The sequence below is a fragment of the Poecilia mexicana genome, unplaced genomic scaffold (assembly GCF_051168715.1).
Source record: "Poecilia mexicana isolate PSO_F unplaced genomic scaffold, ASM5116871v1 scaffold_12, whole genome shotgun sequence".
Classification (NCBI taxonomy): domain Eukaryota; kingdom Metazoa; phylum Chordata; class Actinopteri; order Cyprinodontiformes; family Poeciliidae; genus Poecilia; species Poecilia mexicana.
Window position 1 is genome coordinate 1,537,144 of NW_028263381.1, and position 12,417 is coordinate 1,549,560.

At 38.9% G+C, this 12,417-nt stretch overlaps 1 protein-coding gene across 1 annotated transcript in view; it reads right to left on the reverse strand.

Moving 5' to 3' along the window:
• The window catches only part of ppp3ccb (protein phosphatase 3, catalytic subunit, gamma isozyme, b), a 32,968-nt gene that overhangs the window by 17,105 nt on the left and 3,446 nt on the right, over positions 1–12,417 (reverse strand). The window lies entirely within an intron of this gene.

Consider the following 12,417-nt stretch of genomic DNA (forward strand, 5'->3'; position numbering starts at 1 on the left):
AGTATCCTCCACAAGGACACAGAGACAAAGTACCTGAATGCCACGAAGACGCTTTCAGAACGGCAGCTGCCACAACTTCAGATCCTCGCAGTAGAAATCCGTTCTCGCTCAAGCTCCGTGCAGAACGGGGGAAATGGCTTCATCGCACTATGGCGCATCATTTCCCCATCGGGGCTTAGCTTCCCTCATCTACCAATAATGAAAACTCCTGAAGACATCTCTTCAGACCACATGAACTCTGGTGTACTTTACTGCTTGGAAGATGGCACAGACTCGTCCACTAGACACGTCCGAGTCCATTTTTACCACCACGCGCTCGGCGTCTCACAGTAGACCGCTCACAAGAAAACGGTCAGGCCTGCTAGGTAAAAAATGTTGCTGGATGAAGAATTGTCCCAGAAATTAATATTTTTTGTGTCCATTTTTTAAGCAATATATTGATAACAGCATAATAACATAGGTTTGCCCTTTCAAAGACTAATGGAGCATCATTTTGTACAGAACAACACTGGAACTAGAAGACATTTTAAATATGCAAAACAACCAAAAACAATAAATAAAATGGATTATCATCACGGCTCTGAACAAAATTGGCCTTCAAAAAATATTAGAATAGAAATGATTGAACTCATTTTAAATTATCATGACATTAATTGCTTTCTGTGGCAGGCTGTGGAACCATTTTATATGCAGCACTGAGCTGATGAGGTTGAGAGACGGCGCAACCAGTTGCCTTTATAGTTGCTTATTTTGGTCTTATTGTTACAAACTACCAAAGTGGTGAGGTAAGATGTAACAAAGGACATCTGTGTAACTCACCAAGTTCCTGATATTCTTCCAGCGTTAACAACCAGAGCCGTTTGTAGTAAACACACACGGGTATATTGAAGAACATTTTGAGAACTCTGTCTCCAAACATCAAGGAGTTAATATACCAAAGGAACAAGTGTTACAATCATTCCTGGTCTCCCCTAGTCCACTTTGAACTCGTTGGGATTATCATCAGCATTTGAATTTTACCCCAAACACAAAGCAACAGTTATTTCAAACCTTCTGTACCTTAACTTTTGTACTGAAGCTGCACTGTTAGATCAGAGAAGGAGGACGGCTGTAGAGTTGCTTTCCTTTCATCCTGAGTGTGTTTTTTTTTTTAACCGCTGTGTAGAACAGTTACTGTGATCATTTCAAGTCACATCACTCAGCGCTGCTCCAGCGTCAGACAGAAAGCTAATGCCTTGTTCACACGACAAGATTTCGAAACTGCTGGCCGATTTTCCAAACCCGAGAGTTCCCACACATGACAACGTCTTTCCGAGCGGACCAGAACACTAACACACCACACATGGCAGGAATCTCTCTCAAGATGATCGGAAGGAGAAAACTGGGACAAAAATCTTACAGCGTGAACTAGAATGATGTCACCTAACCGGTTCGTCATTAATTGTTGCTTCTACCCAATTCTGTTCCAAAGGCACATTTCTCTCCTACTCCACCTCCCAACACCCACCCTTCAGTCACCACCTTATTTCCCATGAGCATCCACTCAGTCTGATCATTTCATTCTGATTACATCATTTCAGAGTGTCTTCTCTCCGTTTCAGGTAGAACAAAGTTCAGCAATGTTTAAGTGTGAACCAGGAATGTTCTGTGCAGACCATAAAGTGGCTGCTGCTGTAGTTTGTCAGTGTGTTGGAAGTCAGCTTGGTGTTCAGACTTTTTCATCGGGCTGTAATCAAGTCAATGAGCTACGACGGCGTGCTGAGGCTTGACCAGACACTCTGGCAGTGCGACGCGGTGCGGCACGGCACAGCCCAGCCCCCAGAGGAAATACCAAGCAGCTCGATTCCTGGAAAATACCAGTTTCACAGAGAAATCTGACGGATCACATGGAGGAGGCAGCGGCAAAGCCAAGAGATCTTTTTATTTCTGCTGTAGCAGCCTTTTATTGGTACAGTCCCTGTAGAGAACACCGTTTATTGGAACCCTGACTGTAAACATACCACACCTCATCTTAGTAACCAACTAACCAATGTTGTTTTGAGAACATCAGCTCCTTCAGCTCACAGTGAATTTGAGGAGTTCGTCAAACTTCAGTGAGTGGGAACTGAACTTCAACTAATGCAGTGTTAATGGCAGCAGCCCATACCACTACCCCTCCTCCACTCTGCAGAGCTGTGTGTTCCCTGTACAGATTTGGCAGGTGAACACAATAATCTGCACTGCCTCAAGCAGTTTGTGAAAATCGTAAGAACTGGCTGTGTGTAGCTGGCTGAGGGTGGGACAGCGCAGCAGCAACAACAGCTCAGTAGCTGTTGTTGCTTTATTCAAGATATTCCTGATACTTGATTTAACGGGATATCTGTCATCTCAACAATTCTGAAGAGTAAAACTGAAAAGAATACTGCGATCATCATCTTTCACTGACCACTCATTAAAATGTCCTGCAGTTACCGGGTTGGAGTGGTACACAGAGGTCGCAGTACAAAGCATAGTAAGTAAGCTATTTGCTATTTAAAGTATGCATACTTTAAATAGTATGTTAAATAAATATAATGCATTCAAATGAGATGCCTGATAAATATGCTGATAAACCTGAGATACAGATATGGACTATGTGACTTAGCTTTGGTTAAAACAGTACAAATTTTAGTTCAATGTTTGCAAAAATGTAACTATGAAAATGTAGTTTGCAAAGATTTTGATACAAAATTAGTTTAATGTAGTTTACAACTGTTAAGTGCCAATGCATGTTTGGTCAATAACTTTATTCGGAGGAGGATGTCCCCATCTCCATGGTGAAGTTTATTATAGTGCTTAGTTCTCATTACATAAACATCACAGTAACACTGGAAGAAGAATTTCCACCTTTACCAAATAATCTGATTCACTGTACTGTGGTGGTGTTGTTGTAAAGGGCTAATTTACAACACCTATCTAAAGGTCAGAGTTCAGACCAGGTTAGACATTCAGCACAGTTCTGTGATGTTGGACTCAGCAGGTTGAGTCCAATAACAGCGGCAGCAAACTCACTTTGGGCCATGTCAAGATGAGAAATGTCAGAGGGCTCATTGTGGCAGAATGTATTAATAAAACTACCCAACAACAAACTCTTCAAATATTGATTAATTACAATTCCTGCATTCCACGAGTCCTTCTCAAATTTAACTATCTTTCCACACTGATTTAATTTGGCACTATACACATAAAACAAATTTGACAGGCAGGCCGGATTTGGCCTGTGGGCCTTCAGTTTGACGTGTGTGCCTTAAAAAACAAACAAACAAACAAAAAAAAACATTGACGCCACAATGATGCCTTTCAAGAACAGCCCAAGCAGCTTTCTTGTTCTTACACACTGAATTCTTTTCCACCTCAGTGACTGCCATGTACGAGCATGTGTGTAAATACTTCTCATTTCATTCTGTTTCTTGCTCTGCAAGTTGTGAGCTTTTTTCCACCCCCAATGAAGAGATAGACACTGACTAGCTGGCAGCTGATGCTCCAAACACTGTTTGGAGTGTTTTGATTGGTCAAGTCAAAGAATCAAAACCAGAAAGGACACTATTGGACTAATTGAAATACAAATTTTGCATAATTCCTTCAGACTAGCAGCAGCAGCAACTGGAAAACATCTGGTAGAACTGTAGCCTGCTGAGCTCATCATATGAACTGTAAAGGGTGCATGACAGTTCTGATGAACAGGACTTTGAGAGCAGCAGTAGGAAGTTGAAGGTAAGTTACTTCAGTGTTGCCCTACAGTAAATTTTCACAGTTTCAACTGCAAAGTACTGTAAGGTATTGGTAATAAAATTGGTATGTGATCAAATTTGTATCTTTATTGCAGCTATAAAACCTCTTATGTGTAAAGTATGGTGTAAAAATATGCAAATGTCAATACTCTGTAATAAACCTGTAAATAAATCTGTAGCTAGGGATGCCACAACATCGGTATCGGCTGATATTAGTCAATTTTCAACATATCCGTATCAGTCTGATAAATAAAACTGGGCTGATATGAGCAATTAATATAATAATATACCGTTTTGTTTCTGATTGGGGTTTTTCCCCCCAAAGGTGTCAAAGCAGTAGTGATATATATATATATATATATATATATATATATATATATATATATATATATATATATAATATTTGTAAGTTAATCATAATATCAATATTATTGGATATCAAAAATGGCCCAAATTTCTTTATCGGTGCTTCCCTATTTGTAGCATAAGAGTACGTTATCCAACATGACAGTTTGACAGCTCAGAAGTTTTCACAAACATTGAATATTTTTTTATTTTGCCAGTTTGGTTTTTCCATAACCATGCTTAGTTACATGTGTAGCAATGCACAATGTTTTTTTCTGTTAAAGGATAATATCAGATCACTACTTTTTTCACTTCCGATACCGATACAAATATCTGAGGTTTAGTATCAGCCAATACTGATCCATTACAGTCCGATATTGAATCGACTTAAAATGTTTGTTTAGTCAAAATAAAGAAATGTTACAAATTTATTTGACAACACTGCACCAGTAGAGCACACTTAAATACACCAATAGTTTCACAAGTTGGTCAAACATTTAAAAACAACAACTCCAACCTGTTCTGTCAGAGCAATCAGGAGAATGCCGTAAAACCAACAATAGGCTAACTACCTTTGTCAAACATGTAAAAATAAACTGCAACAAACCTTTGTTCAAATAGTTCAGGAAGTGCAGTTAGGAATTCTAAATATAATGTAAAATAATAAAACATATTGCTCAGAGCACAAAGCATAGAATTAGACTTAATAGATCTATCCCAATGGATCGGACACATTGTCATTGATATCCAATGTAGAAGTTTTTTCCTCAGTACTGGTACTGATTCTGATATTATCGGATTGGTGCACCTGTGCCATTGTCAACAAATACACAAAAAGCTAGAAAAAAATTCAAAATGCCGAAAAAATTCAAAAAGCCGACGCATTTGGACTTGAAAGGCTTAGCTTCCTGTCAGTGCGAAACTAAACAGCTATTTAAAAGTTTTCATCAAAGGAACCTCAACTTAGTATGAACACAAGTGGTTCAAAAGACCTGAACCTGAAAAGCAATAGGAAATACATCCAATTTGCCTCCATAAAAACAGCGTGAAAACGAGTAGAACTCTGGACTGGAATATTCCACACAGTTTATAAAAAGTTTGAGATTCCTTGAACTTTTACTATATTTGAGGAAAAAATGTCGATTTTTAGTTGACTCAGTCTCTCTGAAATCTCATTTCATGAACTCAATCATCATCGTGTTCCATTACCTGGATATAACATAAGATGTTTGGCCAATTTTTAAAGTAGCAGTTTGCATTTAAAATATGAGTTGAATGGTTTTCTGATCTGAGTCACTGTCTAGTTTTCTGTCAGTTAATTTGTTTTAAAAATGGAAAGATTGCATTCAGGTTAAAACAACAATGAAGGATAAAACACTCAAGCTCGCCCTCATTTCTAATCTTCAATTTAAAAAGCCACGGTTATCTCATTGTTTATTTCTCATGTTCATATTGTTGACAGAATATGATAAAGCTTTGAATAAAGCACATGAACTCAGTGAACCATGTGTTTATTGATGGAAAGGAACTGAGCTGCTCAAAAGGTGAACATCTCCCTGTCAGGAGATTTCTGCTTTTTCTAAGTAGAACATGATGGTAAATACAGCTTACACAGAGGACCTAGACTGCTGACACTCCCCACCACACACACACACACACCCCCCCACACACACACACACACACACACACACACACGTTTGCGTGGCTATCTTTGTGGGGACTTTCCATTGACTTCCATTCATTTCTACAGCCTAAACCTTACCTTTACCCTTTTCCTAACCCCACCCATCACATACATAACCCTAACCCTAACCAAAACTCAATTCATACCTTAGCCCTAACTCTGACCCCTGACCCAAAAACAGGGTTTCCCCTTGTGGGGACCAGGCTCAGGTCCCCACAAGGAGCAATTGGTCCCCACAACGCAGTATATGTCAGGAAAATCATCCATGGTAATTACAAACAAATGCGCGCGCGCGCACACACACACACACACACACACACAAACAAACACACAGCTGGCTCTGTGGTCTAGTTTAATGAAAGCAAACCAGGTCGCACACATCCAGCCAATCATGCCGCTGGCTCCTGAACTGGTTCATCACCAGCAAGGCAGAAAGCAGTCCAGTGACGATGTGTAGAGGCAGCCTGAACAGAGCAACCTGTGAAGCCAGCCTCGAGTCTGTAGAGGAAAATAAAAACCACAAGCGAGAGAAAAAGGCTTCATCGACCGCAGGAGGAAGTGGTAGTCAAATAATCAACGGCTGGAGGGACAGAGGAAGACTTCATCACACTGTGTGTCAACAGCTTCAGTAAAACACTGCTCAGCTTTTAGTCTTTTTTTTGATTGCTTTTTGTTCAGCTGGGTCCTCAATGGCCACCGTACAAACCCAGCTCACTTTTAGTAGTAAACTCCACTGTCGACCGCTTTTATGAACTAAGTCTTTAGACCTAATAGTCCAGTAGTCTCAGTTCCATTGGGGACCAAAGTTGCAACATTTGTTAAATTTTCAGCAGAAAATGTGAAACCCCCTCCCCGCCTGTGGTGGCGCTGCACCAAGAACCACAGAAAGAAACGGCATGAAGATTTTACACGTTTGTTTTGGTTGCATTTACCCAGAATGCCCTGTGCTACAGACCGCTTCCTGGTGTAATTTTTAGAATAATTACATCTTCTATGACACGTACAGTCCATTAACTCAAAGCGTTCATGGACTGTACATGACTAAGTTCATGGAAAGCACAAATTTATTACTCTTCATGCTTTATTATGGTGCAGGGGCACATACTTGATTTTTTGTTTTCAAAAGAAATCTTGCAAAATGCAGTTAAGATGTTTTTACTTTTACTTCATGTTATTCTCTTTAAATCATTTACTATTTTTACGATTACAATGACATACAAAAAGAAAAAAAAAACTCCTTGGATATATTTCTCTTTGCTCATGCACAAATTAGCTGACAGTATGGCTGCTGCTTCAGTGATCATCTGAATGCAGCCTTACACTTCTACTGACCACCTGTCCATGAACTGCAGCAGACCCCCGCTGTGATTGGCTCAGTGCTCTTTATTCAGAAAGTTGGTTATGCTTTAACTGCACTGCCTGGACGGCTGAAGTCTCCGTCTGTTGGTAGTTCTGCTCTCAGCGACGGACTCTAAACCCTACAGGCTCGTCTTAGAGCCAGTAACACCCACAGTCAGTGCAGACACACACTGATGTGTTTTGTAAATTGTAAATTGTGTGGTTTCAGTTTTGTGGTGTGGGTTCACATTGTCAGAGTATAATGAAGACTGACTGCTGTAAAGAGAGCCGTGTCGTGTTCTGGTGGAAACCTGTAGACAGTGTGAAGCATCTGCATCAAAATGGCCTCACAGGCAGGAAACTGCAGCAGCTGATAGAACTTATCTGGACCATCAGGAACTTCAACATGTTAGCTTCTGCTGCGGCAAGGGAGGCTGCAGGAAGTCCAACAACATATAAGCAGCAGGACTCTGAGAAGTGAACTGCAGGGCGGAGGTAACATGGGAGCAGAGCCTGCTCCACACTGTGAGAGGGGCCTGTCTGGGAACCAAAACTCTGATAAAGATTGGGATTTAGGGTGATATCAGTAAAGGAAGTGATCATGTCTGACATCATTTTACTTTTTGAACTGCGCTTTTCCACGATTGCCTAAAGGCAGCTCAATACATTTCAAAAATACCAAACTATTGCACACCGCCTTGTTATACAGTAGCACTACTTTATCCAAGTGGCTACTTGAGAGGCACATTTGATTATAAGCAAAATTTGTAGAGTATTTGTGTCTGTGTGCAGCAGTCATAGACTCTGATGCTATCTGAATAGTGGAAACTTGATATCCCCTTTAAAAATCCTAAGAACAGCTTATTTTAACAATTCAACACCAAATTTACCTTAACATGCATCAATAGACGACTGTAAAATATGACGGTTTTCCTATCAAATGCTCTTGGGGGTACAGCCAATCAACAGCATGGAAAATGAAGGATGCTCCTGATTGGTAAACACAAGCTAACGGCTAATGCTAGCATTGCTCCGAGGCATTTCAGTTTCACATTTACTTTTGAGTATGTTAGAGCTGAAACGATTAATCTGATCAATCGTGATAAACCAAATAATTGTTGACAAATTTAGTAACTGGTTGATCATTAACTGGCACATACAAACTCAAACATGCAAATTACTGGAAGAGCGCCACAGTCAGATCAGTAAGTCTAAACTGTACTGACAGTAGAACATATTTAGCACCTTTTACTTTCCAGTTATTAATTTGTTAATCCAAGAAATTAATCTCCAGATGAGCCATCCATTGTATTGATAAGGTCTGAACTTTTCACATATGGATGTTGGAAGGATTTTTTTTATCTGCAGATGCATCCTTTGTGATCAAGCATTCACTAAAAGAAAGCTCTTACTGTATATTAGGCAATAAAATGTTACTTTTCTTATTTAAAAAGGAACTGTTTATTTGTACCATTGTATTTATATTATATAAAATAGGCTTAAGAAGTTAAATGAAAAATCTGCATAACGTGCCATAAGGTTTTTCCGATTAATCGTAAAAATAATTGATAGAATAAATGATTACTAAAACAATCGTAGTTGCCGCCCTCGTTGCTCATTTTTGTGGCATGCTTATGTAATTTAACGGTTCTGGGTGTTTAAAAGACAAACCTCACACTGACTGTCAGCTCAATTAAAGGCTCTGGCTTTTCTATTGTTCTTGACGACAACATGGAAATGGGCAGCATATTAAAACCTTAAACATTTGTGTCACTGTCAAAATGTGACTGTTTTGCTCAGCATGGAGGACAGCTCAGGTTTAGGCTTGTTCTTTTCTTCCTGAGGAATTTTAAACATTTACCACACGACTCCAAACAGTACACTTTGACTATTCCTGTGAACAGGAATAGTGCACAGTACACAGAAATAATCCTTTGAAAGATTTAAACATCATTAGTTTGATCTTGAGGGAATATGACCCATAACTGATGTGATTTGTGACATAAACCAGAACAAATCTGGGCTGGGAATCAAACCCAGGACCTTCTCGTTGCAAGGCACCAGTGCTGCCTACTGCACCACCTTGCAGTCCAGGTCAAATCATTTCACGTTATAAATATTTAAAAGCGAGCGCAGGCTCAATTCAGCATCATTTCGGTTTAAAATTAGACATCCTTAAATCTTTCAAATTAAATGAAAGTAAAACAGAAATGATTTTTGACAACTCTTATCGAAGGTATTAACAGTGTTTCAAGCTACTTATTTTAAAGTAGGAAAATTGGAATTGCCTTGTTTGTATCTGCAAAGCCCAGGACACTCTGGTAATAAGATTTTTTTTTTTTTTTTTTAATCTCAGAGTTTTTGTCTCTCCAGAGCCAAACAAGCGATCATTACTGGTGAAGTGATCCAGGGAGCCTGAGCTCCCATCAGTCCGGCTCCTGGATAAAAACGTTGATGCCCATAGTGTGAGAAACACCTGGGCCTTCAGAGCTGAACTGCTGCTGCAGCGCTCCAGGAGAATACAGGGCAGACCGCCGACTGACATGTTGCAACATTCTCTGAAGTGGCAGAGAAAGCAAGAAGCAGCATGACTTCCCTGCTGTGTGGACAGGAACGGGTGGAAATGAGGGAAAACATGACACTTACCCCAACCTGTTGTTGCTAGGCGCCAGCTGAGCCCTGATCCCTGAATGGAGCGTCACAGAGGACACGCCCCCTGCTCCTCACTGGGCGGGCCTCATCAATCATGGATGCAGACACAATCATTACACGTGGCGGGCGAGGCAAAAGGCAGGACTGATTGGATTACCATCAGTAAGTAAGCTGGAAGCTAAAAGAAGCCAGCAGTGATGCATCGGCGTGCCTGCAGTAGCCGTTTCCATGGCGATATAACCACAGACTGCTCCGCCTTGCCGTGAGTTAGCAGAGTGCCTCCAGAAAAACTTTTCACACCCTCTAAGAGGTGGGCATTTAACGTTTATCATGAATATGATTAATGAATTAATAATCACGCTAAGATTTTGATTTATTGTTATGATAAATTCCAATTAATGATGTTTAAAATCCCTTCAGACTGTCTGTCTGATCTGGATGATTATTTTTACTATTTCTATCCACCGTTTGTTCAATAAAGGTGTATCAAGTTGTCCTAAAGAAGTACTTTACAAACTCAATGTTTTTCAACAGCAGGATTTAATTAGACCCGTGGAGATGTGAATGATGTGCCATGCAGTCATAACCATAAAGTTACTTAAAAAAACAGTAATAATTCCTGTTATCACTTTTATAATTAACACCATCACCACAAAGTATCATTTTTTATTCATATCGCCGTCTTCTACCATCCAACTAGGGGTGGGCTATAAATGCATTTTATCAATTACCGTAATCCAATTATTGGTTTTTGAAGGCTTAATTTTTGGAAAATCTGGATTTTTTTTTCTCTCCAATGCATTCTGTAGATTTCCATAGTTCAGAGTGACGTCAGCACACACAGGGCGGCCATCTTGTTTACAACTACCATTTATTTATTCAAGTGATGTTTATGACAGGATATTACCAGAATAAAGTGGCAATTTTATGAGAACACCAGCATGAAAAATGGAAAGATTAAATGAGGAATGTTGAGCATCTTGTGAAGGTATACTTTGGTGTATGATTTACTCAAAATAGAAATAATCTTTAAATATATCAGCTTCAAATTATCATCTGTAGCAAGACTTTGAAACAATTGTGCTAACAACTGAGTATATTAAAAAAAAATCAACATGAACTGAGACGGCGACATCAGATCCTGATAACTGAGCTACTTTATCATTAAAATGCTTTTTTTTTTGTATTTTTAAGAGCCGTTTTTTGTGGTTGAGTTTTTATTCTGCTAATCATATGACTATGTTCTGGTAACGTCAGGGCCTGAAATAAAAGCCAAATGAGAGAAAATATTTTTTGTCATTTATAATTTATTTTTAAGAAAAAAAAAACAAACAAACAAAAAAAACAAGAATCAGTTAAAGCTTATTGTAACGATCTAATGTTATATTAAAAAATGTAAGCGCAATAGCAGCAAACTATACAATAATTTCCCAAGCCTAAACAGGATACAGGATTTTCAAAAAGCCTTGCCACAATTTCTCAACTTTGGGCTTTGACTAGGCTGTTCTAACAAACACTTCAATTTTAGGTTTGCTAAGAATAATCAATATTTCAATGACATGTCACAATATGACATTTTACTGGACGATAAATTGTCACACAAATGATTGCGATAAACCATAATATTTTGTTTTCAGATCATTTTAAAAGAATTAACTAATAAGTAATATATGGAAAATGTCATAATAATGCAAGTTGGCCCTCTCAACGTCCAATAAGCTGGAACACTGGAACTGGAAGATATTTTATATGTCCAAAATAAAACATGACACAAACTATTAAGGAAAAAAAACATGCAACCAAATCCATAAATAAACTGGATTATGATGTCTCAGTAAACAAAACTGACCTTCGAGAAATATTTATTATCAGAATGAAACTACTGAGATTATTTAAATTTATCATGTGATTAATTGATTAATTTCTTATTGTGACAGAATTATTCAATAACAAAAAAAAGTGCATAAAAATCAATACAGACTGAGTCACTTTCATCTCTTAAGCGACCAAGTTGCTGAATCATCTTAAAGTAAGACACTTTTTGTTTTATTGTTTTGGTAAGGCTGCAAACAACTTCACATCACCATTTGCTGAGAAGTGTGAAACCACTGGCATTTGTAGTCAAAGTAGAATCATTTGAGGAGTTCCCTGCCCCGCCCCTCTGTTTCCTCCAGGAAGTCATTCCCTTTCCTTGGCTCGATTGGCTGCACGCTCGGGAGCAGAGGTTACCACGATCAAGTGTGCTAGCTTCTGCAGTCGTCCACTACAAGTATTAACGCATATTAAAAAACTATTAAAATAGACAGTTCTAGTTGTTTTTATTTGTCTGAAGTATTTGACAACATTATGCTCAACACACACTTTCAGGTCGTTGAGTTTGTCTTAAAACCGACCCAGAGGGAAGCTAACCAAACCAGCAGCTAGTCAGCATTAGCTTGTGAGCTTTAAGGTTCAATTGTGGTCTCATCTGACAAGAGCATATTATTAATACTATTATTATTATTCATATTACTCACTTCCTCCAGGAAGCTACAATATTGAGATTGAAACTCAACATTGCACACACTCAGTCACTGTAATTTTTCTGTAAATCTGACCAATCACCTTAATGTGTTCTGTATTTCCTTCTTTTCTGACCAGTCACTGCAA